The sequence below is a fragment of the Sus scrofa genome, chromosome 8 (genome assembly GCF_054392235.1).
Source record: "Sus scrofa isolate SSC_HxYL_T2T_F1_AM1 chromosome 8, Sscrofa_HxYL_maternal_Yorkshire_Landrace_v2.0, whole genome shotgun sequence".
Taxonomy (NCBI): domain Eukaryota; kingdom Metazoa; phylum Chordata; class Mammalia; order Artiodactyla; family Suidae; genus Sus; species Sus scrofa.
This window is the reverse complement of record NC_139390.1, coordinates 117560977-117577643: the sequence shown is the minus strand read 5'-3', so window position 1 is coordinate 117577643 and position 16667 is coordinate 117560977. Positions and strand designations below refer to the sequence as shown.

The 16667-nt window shown below is 35.9% G+C and overlaps 1 long non-coding RNA gene across 16 annotated transcripts in view; it reads right to left on the bottom strand.

The window, feature by feature from the left end:
- Window positions 1-16667, bottom strand: part of LOC102158976 (uncharacterized) — a 928007-nt gene that overhangs the window by 328564 nt on the left and 582776 nt on the right. For all 16 annotated transcript variants that reach the window (XR_014813165.1, XR_002346438.2, XR_014813169.1 and 13 more), the window contains one exon: window positions 10319-10389. This is a non-coding gene — a long non-coding RNA (uncharacterized LOC102158976). The remainder of the gene's footprint in view (window positions 1-10318; window positions 10390-16667) is intronic.

Here is a 16667-nt window from a genome sequence, read left to right as displayed (position 1 = left end):
CATGCTTCACAACACCAGCATGATTTATCTTTTAATTGGCAGGTGGAGTACATCTCATAATGATTGTGGGGTGTGTGTGTGTGTGTGTGTGTGTGTGTGTGTGTGTGTGTGTGTGTGTGTGTGTGTGTGTCTGCTGTGTGGTTTATCAATTTATTGCCTCTGAGGCCCAATTCACCGTTTCTGACTGCTTTGTGAGAATGAATCTGGACCCATAAAAATACTTTTTCCATTGTTATCTGGCAATGAAACTTTGTCAATACAGGGTGCAGGAAATAAAGGTTTTGCCTTCCAGTTTCTGGTTTGCTCTTTCTATTGGCTCCTATGATGTGCTTGGTTTCTTTAGCACCAGGCTCTTGCAGCATCGCCAGCTTCTCCCATGTCTGGCTCCAGCTGTGCAGGTTAACCACTGGTCCCCAGAAGCTGGGAGCTGCCCTTGCAAGGCCTCCTCACCTTGGAGGGTCCGGTAGCAGAGTGCCTCAGATGAGACATCTCCCTGCAAACAGCTTTCCCTGTCACCCCAAAGAGTGGATTTCCTGCAAGTTCTGCCAGCATGGCATCACTGCGACTTCCTTGTCATCAGTGGGCATGGCCATGTTCTCTCCAGCGCAGTTCGGACTGAAGTCCTAAAGAGGAATCAGGGCTTCTCTCCCAGGTACTCTATCTCAGCCTCAAGGGTGGTGGCAGTTCCTTGTAATTATATACTTCTATAGTCTTTCAAGTTTTCTTCAGTTATTACATACCAATACCTTATTGCTCCAATCCCCACTTGGAGTTAAAAATTATTAACACGAAATTTCTTATTCTAATTACTGTGTGGTTTCTCTATTTTGATTGCACCCAAACTGATGCCTCTGCCAACTAGTTGCCTACTAAAGGGTTTCAAAATGCGCCTGCTATACTGCACAAACCCTTTCACTGAGCATCTACTGGGTACCCATACCTGTCAGCTACCAGGGGGATATAGCAAACCACATGGATGCAGACCCGATCCTGGCCCTTCACAAACTTAAACCCTACCTTCAGAGATAGAATGTACACAGAACATTATAATACAATTTGATCAGTTCTGGGGGAAGCATAACGTTGATGGGAAAGAGAACAGGCTGATGGAGGTGGGAAGGTTATATCCTGAATCATGTGTAAAGACTTTCTACTTCTTCTAAATAGGTGTGTGCACTCGAAATAGAGTCAGAGGACAAAGTTCCAGGCAGGCGCAATTAGAAAGCATCTTGAAATGATCAAAACTGTTGGAAGATAACACAGGATCTCTCAGGCATGATGAGCTTTCTGGCACTGGAGATGTGCAAACAGAGACCAAACAGCTATCCCACAGGGTTAAATGGGGATCGATTTGACTTTATTGATTTTCAAGGTGGTTACCAATCTTTGATTCTATGATTATAAAACCAAGTCAAAGTTACTTAATCACAACACACCTGCTCTTTCTCTTATGTTCCATAGCTTGCTCAATTGTACTTTATTCTTCCTTGACAATTATAAAATAGCTTATTCTCAATTTCTTCTTAAACTGTTTTACACATAGAATTATATATAATTTCCTATCGACGAGAGGTCACTCAAGCCTGTCCTCTAATTTCTTTATGATTCCCTTTCTCCCATCAGATATTCATCCTTCCACTTCTACACTAATAATTATACAATTGTGGCTCCTTTTATTTTATGCTAAGAATTTTTTCTAACTAGTGACCCATCCACACTTTTTTCATGTATCTATGTATGTTAGGGCTTACTGTGTTCTGTAACAAGACATCCACAATTTCAGTGTCTCTGGTAATCTGCTAATAATACATTCTTTTAGTGTCTACCTTAGAGATTATACCATGCTTTTTTTTGGGGGGGGGGAGGGTCTTTTTGTCTTTTTAGGGCCATACCTGAGGCATATGGAAGTTCCCAGGCTAGGGGTCCAATCGGAGCTGTAGGCGCTGGCCTACACCACAGCTCACAGCAACGCATGATCCTTAACCCCCTGAGCCAGGGCAGGGATCGAACGCGCATTGGGTTCACTAACCGCCGAGCCACGATGAGAACTCCTATACCACGCTTTCTTAACAACAGAAACAGGAGTTCCCGTCGTGGTGCAGTGGTTAACGAATCCGACTAGGAACCAGGAGGTTGCGGGTTCGGTCCGTGGCCTTGCTCAGTGGGTTAACGATCCGGCGTTGCCGTGAGCTGTGGTGTAGGTTGCAGACGCGGCTCGGATCCTGCATTGCTGTGGCTCTGGTGTAGGCCGGTGGCTACAGCTCCGATTGGACCCCTAGCCTGGGAACCTCCATATGCCGCGGGAGCGGCCCAAGAAATAGCAACAACAACAACAAAGACAAAAAAAAAAAAAAAAAAAAAAAACAGGAAAGGAATTCTCGTTTCCTGACAAAACAGTAATATTTAAGTCTTAAAAACATTAAAGTGTTTTCTCCTTTGCATCTTTTACATTTTATGTTTTTTCCTTCCACAGTTTAAAATTTATAAAATGTTACAAGTATGATTTTATAGAGGTTATATTCAGTTATATTTGTCCACACTACTTATTGGTGCGCTTTCTCTTCCACTTTCTAACATTTTCGCCATGGGCCCTGAGTACCCTGAATATTCTTGCTGGATCTATCAGGAGAGCAAGAGCCCAACTATGCTTTATCTGGAACAGTTCTGGGTTGTGTTTGCGGTGTGCGGTCTTGAGGACTGAGGTACCATTTCCTCCTGAACAAAGACTGAGGTTATTTCTGCTTGCTACAAAGTTAATGGATCATCTCAGATCTGTGTTTGTCTCTTGCAACGCAACGTGGCATTGCGTGGTTGTGTATTGGTACCCACATGGGCCCCCCTGCATTATTCTGTGGACTTGGTGAGCATCACAAACTGGTACAAAAGTGAAGCTCATGCCTCCTGTTGGGTTTTGAGTAATAAAGTGCCTCGTCTCTGACTCGAGAATCTTCTGTCTTCTGCCAGCATCCAGGAAACAGTAAGAGGCTAGGTTGTGAGCCTCTTCCCATTAGAATTCACTAGTCATATGTTCTGTTCTGCCTAATCTGCTTTTAAATTCTGAGTTTTAACCAAATTAAAATTGTGAGTTTTAACTAAATTAAAACTGTGAGTTTTAACTCTAGATCTTGTAGTTTTCAGTTCGAGGACTTCAGCTTATTATTTTTGTTTTCATATACTTTGATTCTCTATTGACAGTTTTCATGCTGTCGCCTTTTCCCCTCCTACGTATACCCCCATTTCCTCTAACCTGAATATCTAGGTCATGTGAACCAGCTTCTAGTATTTGACTCTCTTTTGATTATTGATCACATCATCTCTCTTTTCATGTCTCCTTATTTGTTTTATTGTGTTAGACTTTTTGCATTAAAAACCTATGTAGACTTCAGATGATGTTATTCACTGCCAAAGAGGCTTTTTAAGACACAGTGGGTAAAGGTCTCATCTCATAAAATACCCCTAAGAGATAAAATAAACAAAAGAACAAGCAAAAACCTAAGACAATTACAGAACAAGGTGATAGAAGAAGACTATCCAGGACAAAATTTAGTAAAATTAGTCCCACTCTATTCTGCTCTGATCAAATCCCATTAGGGATATTCTGCTTAGTTTAGGCATCTTGTGACACAAATTCAACTTAAACCTGAAAACCATATTATATTTGGTAACTACTTTCCCACCCTAAACTATGTAACAGGAAGACATACATTGGAGGGATGGTCAAGACAATTAGAGATGCGGGCTCTTCAGAGTATTTTTAACTCTTAGTTCTGCCATGTATCAGGTTCTGAACAATCCTGGGTTTCCAGTTAGAAGTGTAGAAGTTCCCATGATAGTTTTTAATCTACAGTTAATAAAGGGATGGTTCTCCTTGCCCGGGATAATTCCCCAAACTTGGAATGTTTGAACATATATCAATCAATTGATATGAGCATCAGTGAAATCCAAAATTCCCCAAGGCCTGAATTGCACTAAATCTTTTAAAACATTTTATTTTCCCTCCATGAGCAAAATCAGTAACTAGAAAAAACAAAACAAAACAAAAAAACAAAAAACACATTGTCCACCCATATGAAGAAAGAGAAGCAGGAAGATAAGAATTTTCTTTTGGGAAATGATGTTTGGAGTAGGAGCTCCTCATGCATACATAGGTAAAACAAGGATCCTCCAATATAGAATCAGTTAACACACTACTTTAGGAAAAGCTCTCAGTATTCAACAAAGTGGGATTCCCTATCACACCGCCCCTCAGTAAAGTTAACGTAGGTGAATCCATGGCCCTTAGCCATGACAAGAATAGATCCCTACAAGATAACCAGATACAATATGACCTCTTGTTATCTGTGTCTTTAAATGCAACCTTCAGGGTGCCAATGGCCTGTCATGATCGGAAATATTAAAAAACATTTTCATCTGCTTTTTTAAATTTTCCCTTCAGCCCAAAGTTGGAGTTGCTGATCATGTTATACGGGGTGGTGAAAATAAAAACATATTCCTTGAATACCAGGAATTTGTGCTAGGCACAATATGTGCATTATTTCCAACGAATAATGAACTCTACTTGGCAAGCATAACCCCTTATTATAAAAGAACAGAGGCAAAAAGAGGTTAAAAGGAGTAACGAAATCTGAACACAGACCTCTCTTGACTGCAATACCCATGCCCATTCCACCACTGTCCCACCTTTCTGATTGTTTTGATCCATAATTACAGCTGCAGAGCTGGCTGAAAGATTATGGAGTATGTTTTGGTATAAAGTCAGAGATTTTGTGGTTGAATTTGTCATTCTTCAGAGTTTGAGATATAGCAAACAGGACAGATATCATCAGGAATAATGCATGTGTGTGAGTTAAGTAAGTATAATTTTCCCTCACAATGGTACCACATGTTTTGTGTTGCCTGGTGAAATCACTGATTGTGCCCTCCCCTGAGTCAGGAACACATTCCAAGATGTAAATATTTTTTTTCTTTTCTTCTTCTTCTTCTTTTTTAATAGACCTCTGGCAAGAAAAGTTTACCAAACTTTCTCCATCTGATAGCAAAATCCATGTTTTTTTTTTTTTTTTAAAGCAGATGTATTTTGCTTCTTTTTATGGGGTATGCCCCAAGCAATCATCATTTTCCCCCAATTTTCCTGATAGTGATTTCCAAAGACATAGAAAATATTAATTTTTAAGGCTGTCATTTGCTCTGCATTGCCCTTGGCATAGAAGGCAGTAGGGCATGTACATGAAAAAGTACCTAAGTGTGTGTTCAAGTTGGAAACTCTTAATCCTGACCTATCAAGGAAAACTGAAGTGATTTAGTGGGGCACAGATCAACACCTAAAGAACACACAACGTGAGTGAAAGATTGAGGATTATATCATAAAAAATGGGAGAGGTAAACTAACAAGTTTCAGAAAAGAATCCTGGGGCAAACTTAAGAAATGATCAAAGGGAAGTGCTGCTAATGGCCTTAAAACTTTTGGTAAATTAATGAGAATGACCTAGGTTAACCCATAAATTAGCTAAGTCAACTCTCAATGTTATTTATGGGAGCAACACATTGCCAGAAAACAAAACTTAAGTATTGATGTTCAGGCCCATTTCTGTGTGTTCAAAGGGATTTGAACTTTAAATATCTTCCTGATATATTTCACATTTTTTCAATACCTAATACTGCTATGCATTTTTTAATCATCCATTCTCTGTGAATGACCTTTTATATTTTCTAGCACAATATTCTATTTTAGGCATACTCCTATATGACACACATTTATTTTTCTTTCAAGTGACATATATGTATGTCATTGTGGCACGATCTAGATATTTTCTTTCAAGTGACATATACATATGTCATTGTGGCATGATCTAGATATTTGAATCATAGCAAATGTTTCCAAAATGTTATTAGTACTGTTTCTAAGTTCTGGATATCTTTCTTGAAAAGACAATTCCTAACCAGTTCCAAACCAACAAAGCATAACAAAAAATACGTATGCAAGTAAATATATAAATAAATTTATATTCCATGTTCATTTCAGAGTGATATTTTAAAACATCACATTACATAGTTTTGTTTAATATCACTGGTCATTTGTGATTACAAACTAGGTTTCTGATCAATTAAGAAAATTAAGCAGTGGTATCTCTTCTACATTTCCAAGCATTCAAATCTCTTCAGAAATTCAAAACTTAAGGAAAGGCAATACATTTGTTCACAGAGTGTAAACTAATATTCTTGGTAGAAGAATTAAATTAGAAAATCCTTTCTGAACCTACTGAAAGTGGTAAGACATCCAAAATATAATGTACTACCTGTTTGTTTTCTTGTATTGTTGAAATTCATTTCATTTTTTTATCATTTCTCTCTATTCAAGTTCATGTAAACAATTTTTTTATATTACCACTACATTCAGTGAGCAGTAGTTTAACGATACTTACCTATATCTAAAACATCAAATTTCTTTAGTCTTTATTATTTTTTGATCCTTTAAGTCATACATTAGTTAATTGACTTATTTAAAAATAAATATTTGAGTACCAGATATAGAAACAAGCATATTGTAAACATTTCCTGTTAACAAAGCTTTAACTAAAGATGACAAATGTTAGTAGTTCTATTTTATTGTAATTAGACTAATCAAATTAATTTACATGGATCAATGGGAAGAATATGAAGTCCATATAAGTATTTAAATTAAATGAAATGAAAAATTTGTAATTAAACTTGTAAAATTTAGGTTGCCTTAAAATGTCCTAGGATTCAGGTATATAGAACTTTGCTTGAAAGTTGGCAGAATTATAGCTATAATCTCTTCCAAATATGACACAACTGTTATCACATTACTAACGTGAAATTTATTGCGAAGAGTCTTGATGAAATTGCTTAATATGGATACATGTCTGGTAAGCTAAAAAATATTTTAAATTTCTTCACTAAATCTAAAACTTCTTTGGTTGTATATTATACAATAGAAACAGTTGTCAGAAGCAAAACAAATAAGCTAATGGAAAAAGGAATAAAAATACTTTCAGAAACACTCTGAATGCAAAGCCTCTACTCATGAAACTAACCTTGGAGTATCAGTCATCTTTAGTGTGTGCCTTCAGGTTTCAGATTCCACTGATTTGAATGAGCATCAGTTGACTGAACAGAGAAAGCACTTACAATGGAGGGAGATGCTTTTTCATAATCAGGATATAAACCCTCTTTTGACAATCTAAAGTGTGCTTTCTCAGAGATCATCCATTTTAAACCAAGTGACCACTCATTTTAATTAGTTGCAGGGAGTTCTGCAAATTAAATTCCTGCCTGCAAAGTCAAAATTCCAGAAAGGGAATGCTTTCATTTTGTTAATTGCTAAATGAGTTTTCGGGACTGGGTAGAAGGAAGGAGGCTCCTCATTAGCACGCAGATCTTGCATGCATGCACCATGCTCATGGAGGGCCTCTTGTTAGGGCTAGAATGTTCCAGTGCTGAGTGTACAAGTTGGTGTTGTCTTTCCAATAAACCATCCTAGTAGGTTCACTTCAAATTAAAGCCACTCTTTTTTTCTCTTTTCAGTCATGTGCCTTCATGATTCTGGCTTGAATTGGACATATGTGAAGATATCTGAATTTAAAGTATGATCTAATACCCCAATACAAGATTTGATGCTATGAAGCACAGCATGCTAATCCCTTTGGTGATATTCACTCCCTTAGTGGCCTAAGGCAAAAATCTTTGTCTAGGTTTCAAAGACATATGAAAGTGCATGTAAACGTACAAACCACGAGCACCCTCGCGAGCCCCTCTATCTCAATCAAAGGGAAAGACTTACTTGAGATTCAGTTCACATTTGAAAGAAAACTTAGAACTGGCTTCTCTATGCAAGTAAAATTCTTGAAGGCTTCTTCCTATCTGAGAGTCTGCGATCCTTAGAAGTTGGCTTTCGGTTATTCGCGGAAGGATTTCCAAGGAGAGACTGACCCCTGGAGGCAGACCTAGCTCCCTCTGGCCAGGTCTTGCTTTTGTAATTCTCAATTATGAAGTAAAGGACTGACAGGAAGAGATGGCATCCATGGCGAATTCCAACAGGTATCTCACCTGCCTTTCCCATTTCTCCCTCCACACCCTCTAGCTTATTTATAGAAGAGCTAATTGAATCATAAATGGTGGAATATAAAGATTTTTGAAATCATATACCACTGGACTATAAACTCCATGAGGGTAGAATTTGGTTTCATTCATATCTATATCCCCACCTCTTTGGTTTCATTCATACCTATATCCCCACCTCTTAACGAATGCCTGACACACACTTAGTACCAAATAAAATTCTGTGGAAAGAGTAAGTGAACAAATTAATAAATACAGCCTAATTCCTTTGTTTTACAAAGATTAAGTAAATTGAACAAGGTCCCAGGCTTAGCAGAAGACAGGAATCCTGATTAAACATTCGTCAAAAACAATATGGGCAGGATGAAAGAGATTTAAAACATTCTGCCTAAGATGCCAGTCAGAAAGAGCCCTATGGCACAGAGTAGCAATAGTTACTTAACACCAGCCTCCACACATGGGCCCCTATATGTCCATCCTTGGAATGACTTTGATAATTCTTTTCAAAAGGAATCCATCAACTTCTCTGGCTTCATATGAACAAAGAAAGGAAAAGGGAGCAGAAAGAATTGCTTGCTCTGTGTGACTCATAAACTTTAAGCCAAAACACTGTCATGATGAGAAAGCTTGAGTTTCTCCAAGATTACTCCCCTCCCACCAGACGATGCAAATTAATCTAAGACACAGCACTATTAACTGACAATACTCCTGGTTGAGACATTTGATTGGTTACTTAAATGTTAGTACTTATAAATGAATCATGTAAAAGGGACTTTGGGAAGAAACATGAAGTGACTGCAGTTTTGATTATTAGACACTTGTCAAGGCACTGGTAAAGCAAAGGCAGGAATTTTTTTCCTAATAATTCAACATATATTATTTCCAGAAGAAGATAGATTGGAAAAAGCCAATACTTGCTGAAATTACTCATCTTATTTTATATTTTAACACTCTTTTTCATTAAAGCATGCTTAGGACTCTATATTTTTCTTTGCTGCCTAAGGTCTCTTGTGGGCTTTAGGCTGCTGGGTGCCCAAGTATGCAGTACATCATAAGAACAACAACAACAAAAAAAAGAATTGATGTAATCAAAATACAAACATCATAAACCCCATTATTTTATCGGAGTCAATCATGCTTTTGTCTCCATTTAAATTGTGCCCCTAAGAGCAGTGTTTAAATTCAGAAAAAACACTGAAACAGTGTTTAAATTCAGCTGCAAATATAAGCTAACCTTCTCTTCTTTCTTGCCCCCCAAATATGTACATCTTTTTATATACTTCTAAATTCTTGCTTCAAACACTTAAGTTCTCAAATTTCCTCAACTCTCTGTTTCTCTACACACAATCTAGAATGAGTCTACATGGGCAGTCACATTTTTTTCTTCTCTGTTTAAAAAAATAAAAGCTTATTTTCTGATTACAAAAGTAATTTTGTATTCTGTGAATAAAACAAAGATAATTATACAGAAAAATTTATAATTTTACTGTCAAATAGAACCACCACTAATATTTTACTTATTTCTTCTTGAGTTTAATGATTAAGGCTCTATTGTATATTTATTTTCACAGCCTACTTGTGAAATAATATAATATTCTATTCTATTTACTCAGTAATACAGGTTTTTAATGTTGTTCAAATTTTGTTTTAATATTTTCTTGCCTTTTGTTTGTTTTTGACTTCTTTGCCTTTCCACTTTTTAAAGTCTTTAACAATTTGAGGAATATACTTTTAACTTTTGGAAATATTACTAGTCATACTTGTCTTTAAAGAATATTCTAAATGTATTTGTCTATTTATCAAAATCAAGAATGAATTCTATAATTTGAGACAATGCTTGTCTATCTTTACTCCTCCTACATCTTGTTATCATCTGTCCCCATTTTCCAGGGTTAGAAGGGAAATTAGGAAAAAGATTACCATTATTAACATTTTATTTCCTCATTATCCATTCTATTTTTAGGCATATATTTAAAAATGTTTAAATGCCTTTAAGAACAAATTTCTAATGAACATTTTGACTTAATCCTACTTGGTTAATTTAATGCACATGCTCATAACTTTTACTATAATATTCACCACTCTCTCCATTAATTCCTTATTTTTAATTCATTAATGACAACCTACCTTTAAGTGTTTCTCCTGCCTCATTTCTGGTAACTTTGTGATTGAGATTGATTTATTTTGAATTTTTACCCATTCAATTTCTAAAACTCAATTGTAACAAAGGAAAAGTTACCTTCAGTTACGTATTAAGTCCCTCTTGTTCCAGGCACTTCTGCTGTCTGTTTTTCCTCAACATCAGTCTCTCTAAAACAAAACAAAACAAGTTATCTCCTGTATAATATTGTGATAAGAACACTTCACCTAAGATCTACCTTCTTAATGAATTAAGTGTATGATACATTATTGTTGACCATAGGTACAATGTATATAGCACCTCTAGAGCTTATGCATCTTGATTAACTGAAACGTTATACCCTTTTTTTAGTAATTCCCCACTTTCATCTCCCCTCAACCTATGGCAATCACCATTCCACTCTCTAACTCTATGAATTTAGTGTTGTTGATTTTTTTCCCCAAGGGCAAAGTTTGATACAATAGCAGATACCAGTTTGCACTTATTTCTCTTTGAGGTCTTTACCCCTCAGGCGAACACGCAACCCACTAAGACTGAACTAAGACTCTCAACCAGTAGAAATCATGGTTTATGTACAATAGAGATATCAACTTCCTCTACTCGTATGTGTCAAACTACTGCTTCTACTTTTTCTTTCATGATCCGTTATTCAGTAGCATTAAAAAGAAAAAGTATTAGAAAAATCTGATGTCAAAGATTGAAAGGTCAGCCAAAACTTGAAAAGAAGAAATCTTATTCTTTAACCCTTCCAAAAATACTTTTATATTGCTATTAAATTTTTAGTTTTCATGTAATCCTATTTAGTTTCAGTCAATAATTTCTTACAGTATCAAACTGTTTTTAGTCTCTGCCAGCTTTTCATTTAGATTTTTCTTTCTATATCAAAGAACCATAGATTTCTGTTGTATATTGAGAATGACAAGTAATTTTATAAAATATTCCTACAGTATCTGTGTCATTTCATTTGAGGTCTATTCTTTCTCTGAGTCTTCCAATTGGTCAGGCCTTATTTTATTATAGTGTTTTATTTTCAACTTATTCTAAAACTAGGAAAAATCCCATTAATGAAATGAGCTCCATCCTTAGGAAATGTCAAATCCAAATATACTTAAATGTGTTAGTCAATAAAGTATGGGGTCTTATCCACGTTCGTTCTGCTAACACGTGTAACATTTTTAGATCTGAAGCTAGAAGTTAGGTAGAAATACACAACTCCTGTTCCAAATCTGCCCGTGGGAGGCACGTATCTTGTGAAGTTACGCTGTCCTGAGAAGAGTCTCTCCCATTCTTCTTCCTAGGATTCAAGTTGACAACAAACTCCTGATAATCCATCTTACTTCCTGCTTATAGGACATTTATTCACAGAGAACACACTAACAGGGATATACAGGGTTGATGACTAAGGGAGAAGAGAAACAGAGGCACTAGGCAGTAGAAGATGCCTCTAGAGTTTTCAGGTTTGTTTAAGAGACTGTTTTTTGGAAACAGGAAATAAATAGTGGGTGATAATTCCATTCACTCTCAGGTAATGAGGCTTGTTTCTACCCTCCAATGCATTATGATTGGAGTTTTTTAGTTCTGTTCTATCAGCTCTTCTGCTACTGGAAATTCTTCCCTGATCCTGGCACTGGAATAATATTCAGTGCAAATTTTCCATGTCTCTTTAAGGTCACTAATTTTGGTGCTTCTTAAGCATTATCATGGGAATTGGAAAAGACTACAATAGGGGATACTAACCATCCCAAACAAGAATCTACTCTGTAATTAATTTTTAAGTATATCTTAACCAAATGGGTGAATATTTTTTAACCTGCTGAACTGTGGCAATAGAAACAATCTCAATTCAATGTAATTCAATTCAATTATGTTTATGTGGTAATTACTCAATTTCTATTATTGGAAACATAATCCTAAATCAACATAAGTGAAAAAGGAAATACATTCCTTCAATATAACAGAAAAGTCCATGAATAGCATTGTTTTCACATAAAGTTAGTTCATAAGTTCAAACAATATGTTCTGTTCTTGAGCTTTTTCCATTTCTCAATCCCTCAGATCTACTTTCGGATGTTCATTTCAAGCAAAACTTTCGGAGTGGCATTCAGAAACTCTAAGTCTAAGTACATCAACCACAACAGAAAAAGAGTTTTTTTCTTTCACATCATTGGCTACTTTCGGTCACGTGTGGCAATTTCTGTGGTCAAGTCCATATGGAAATTTGATTGACCAGATCTGATCAATGAAGTATCTGAATGAGAGACCCAAATTTTGAGCCAGTCCCACTCAAAACACATGGAATTTGGGGTATGGAGATAATACTGGATAGGATAACTGGAGTGGGGTTTCTCAGACTACACCATTTTCCAAATGTTTCTGGACTTTCTCTCTATTTGCATTCATCCAGTCTTGCAGGATCATCATCCTTGAATTTAGATCCCAGCAGTGGGAGGGCCTCCGTGCCACTCAGACCTTAGCACGGAGGCCCTCCCACTGCTGGGATCTTAATTCAAGTCTGAGTGGTTCCTGTTCGTCCCTAGGCCCATAGGCTCAGAGCAATGTGTAGCCACAGCGTGAGATCTTGTGGCAGTTAGTTTGCCCCTTGACACCAGGCTCCATTTCATTATATGATTCTTTACAATGGTACCAACAGTTTCCTTTGATCAGGAGAAGTAAATAGTAAGAGAATTTGAGTAGTCTTTCTCCAAGTCCCAGTACAATCTCACACTTTTACTCCCATCTTTTTGCCTTTGTTAGTAGTAACAGCCTGGCACTCATATTTCAATTTCTCGTTCATCCACAGGTCAATATAGGCTCTAAGTCATATTGGTTTGTTTATTCACAGAGAGAAGGGGCCTGAAATTTTTCTATCAGGACCCTAAAGTCTAACGTTGGTTGTCTCATTATCTGCATTCCATAAGAAAGACATTATCACTTAACAGAAGTTTTGCTACCACATAACCAAAATTGCAGACTTCCCAGCCTGGAGCAGAGTAACCATCACTGCCTCCCATACACAGGTCAGGCCAGTGTAGTCCACATTATATACCATCCCATGGACTGAGAGTTAGGGGGAATTAGTTCAAATTTGGATGTGCATATGCATAAATTCATGACCTAGCAGCCCAAACATATTCAGGAAAAATGAGTAAAGTTTGGTTAAAACAGGCAATATGGAGTGGCCAAAATAGGTCAAATTTATGCCCACTGTTAAATGTGTATCCTTCAATTTTACTTTTTATTTTGAACAATAATTATCTTTAATGGTCTAGAAACTGTTCTGTTTATTTTATTATTTTGTTACATAAAATTTAAATGCGTACAATGGTAGAAAAATATAAAAAGGAACCCCTACATCACCTAGCTTTATCAGGTCACAGCAAAGGTTTTTAAGTAGAAGTCCTACCTTTTTTTACCATCCCTAATTTTCAAAAAATCAAAATCCTTTTGCTTTAGTGACAATAAATAAAAATGCATACAGTTTTCTCCTGTATGTTATATTTGGAAACTTGCTCATAGATATCATTTTTTCACACATGATGTTTATGTTATTATTGCTGAAAACAAACTATTAATTCTTTCAAAATATTCATATATCATATATTTTCAATAGTTTCAGTAGTGTAAAAGCAGTCTGGAATCTTTCCTGCAATTGTTCACCTGCTCATTATAGTATTTGGATAAATCAGACAATTTTGTCCTTTTAGAGAGTGATGAGAAAATTATTTAGACAAATGCCACATGGCATTATCCACTAGACAATAACCAATAAATTGTGCTTATTTAACAAATCATTTGTCCAGAGAGTAGAGCCACATGTGAACCTACAGTCAGATTCTGTGACCTCCCTTTATTCTGTGACTTGCTTTGTGAGTTGGAAAAATCAGTTAACCTCCTGGTGCTTCAGTTCAATCATCTATGAACTGAAAGAGTAACATTTGCCACCCAACTCACCAGTATTTTATGAAGGTTAATGAGCTTCAGAGTTTATAAAATGCCTTTTCTTCTTGGATTGTAAGCCTTTTGAATAGTACTAAATATCATTGCTATATTTTTTCATCTAGATCCAGTAAATTATCCTTTGAAAGACCCATCACATGACAATATATGAGATAAGATACTTCTAGTAGCATCATCACACATTTATCATGTTATTTGAGGGGTAAGTCTCAGCAACTGTCATTGAACTAGATTCACATAACTACTATTATTAGTGCCTGAAACATCTGTGGCCCAATCATACATGCATATTAGAATTTTTCCAACTTCAATTTAAAATACCTTAGGTCTAATCAATTTGTCAAAACTATCATTTCTTGACATAGTTTTATGAGTTGAATACTAAATAGAAAGAAGTTTCTCCACTGAACAAAGGCGACAGTTCTTTATCACCACATTGAGTGAATAATGCTTAGTTCTTGATGAAAACCCTTAACAGTAAGATGATTTGATAAAAGAGAAAAATCTATCATTCTGTGTTTTCTCAAACAGTTTTGCCGAAGCTCTACTTGAAATAAAGAACATTTTTAATAGCACAAATTTGGTAGGGTCCTGGATTTTAGATGTAATGCTACAAATCCTATGTTGTATAGATTTAACTAATTTTATATTGTTTTACGTATTATTTAAAAATTTGAGTAAAGAAAAAAATCACATAATTTTCATGCTCTTAAAATTTATCTAAGAATTTTAGAAAGGTGTCAGTGTATAAACTATTTAATCAACATTTCTTAAACTACAGTTTATCACTTTACTTTAAGTACTAAATAACTCCTATTATACTTTATTTTAGGACAATACGTACCTGTAAAATCACATTTCACACATTCTCATACTTTATTTCAGAACATAATAAGAGAAAAGCTAAAAGGGGAAAATACAAAATATATACATTTTGCTCTTTTTATTTCTCTCCTAATAGTAGAAACTGTATTTTTAAAAAGCTCATGTTTTTTCCCAATTACAGAAATCATTATTGTATTCTAAAATAAATACAAGTGTACATTGATATTATATTTAAAGCTAAGAGAAAAAAAAATATGGACTTCCCATCATGGCTCAGCACAAATGAATCTGACTGGCATCTATGAGGATGCAGGTTCGATCCCTGGCCTCGCTCAGTGGGTCAAGGACCTGGGGTTGCCATGAGCTGTGGTATAGGTCGCAGACATGGCTTTGGATCTGGCTTTGCTGTGGCTGTGGTGTAGACCAGCAGCTATATCTCTGATTCAACCCCTAGCATGGGAATCTCCATATGCTGCAGGTGTGGCCCTAAGAAGCAAAAAAAAAAAAAAAAAAAAAAAGACCAAAATAATTTTAGAAGTTTTGAAGTTTGGGGGCATCGCCCATACAAGGGGAATTCATTTCCTTGGTCTCCCCACATCAAAGAAACATATAAAGGTAAAACAGATTTTGAAGATTATAACCTACTACAGTCAACATGTTCTTCTTTGCTCTTTCCTAAAAATGTAAACTATCTTCCCCATCTTTCCTACATCCCAAGTCTGTATGGACACATATAGAGGGCACTTAACCTGAACAGTCATATACATTTTTTTTGCTCCTGTAAGAAAAGAAGATGTGAGAAGTTTGTCTCTTAAAACAATCCAAGTATTATAAACATGAATAGATAGCCAAAGAGTTTAAGCAGACATCCTTAATTTAGAACAGGTCTTTTCTAAAACGCAGAATTTAGGATTAATTTTCTTTTTCCTCTTAAGGAAGTGTGATGCTGTGGTTCCCATGTGACAGTTCTCAGACCAAGGCTGGCTTTGAGCAAGGCTTCTTGTACAAGTTCAGCACAAAGTGAGAAAAACAAGATTTTTTTATGTCTGTGATCAGAACGTTGTCAACTATCCTGTCTGGTGAACATAAACATTTTGGTCCAAGAATCTGCCCTTCCTAATTTTTTTGTTGTAATAAAATGACTCTTTTATAAAATAGTAGCGATGTGGAACAGATCTTTTTAAAATAATGCCCTTACTTGGAAAAATAAGTTAGCAAATCTACATTTTTCCAGGTCCTTCCCCAATCTTTTAAAAAAGAGAATGTGTTGACCTCTGAAATCCAAATGTCTAAGACTCTTTGGTTTTAAATATCTTTATAATACTCTTAGGCAGCAGAAGAAATCAAGGTTCAGAATATCATTATATGTATAAAAGAGAAGTATTAGTATTATCTAGAATTTATTACATGAAAAAAATAATAAGTGGATTTTACACTGTCTGTAATATTGCTAGATGGTTTTAAAATGAGCAAATTTGGTAGGTGATATGTAAATGTGGTGCCTTTTTTGGGTAAATGAACTATGATTGCTTTTAATCATATACAACCTGTAGCTGATATGATCAGTTCATTTAGAAATACCTAAGACAGAGTGTTTTCTTACGGTGCAGTGGGTTACAGATATGGCATTATTATCGCTGCAGCAGCTTGGGTTACTGCTGTGATG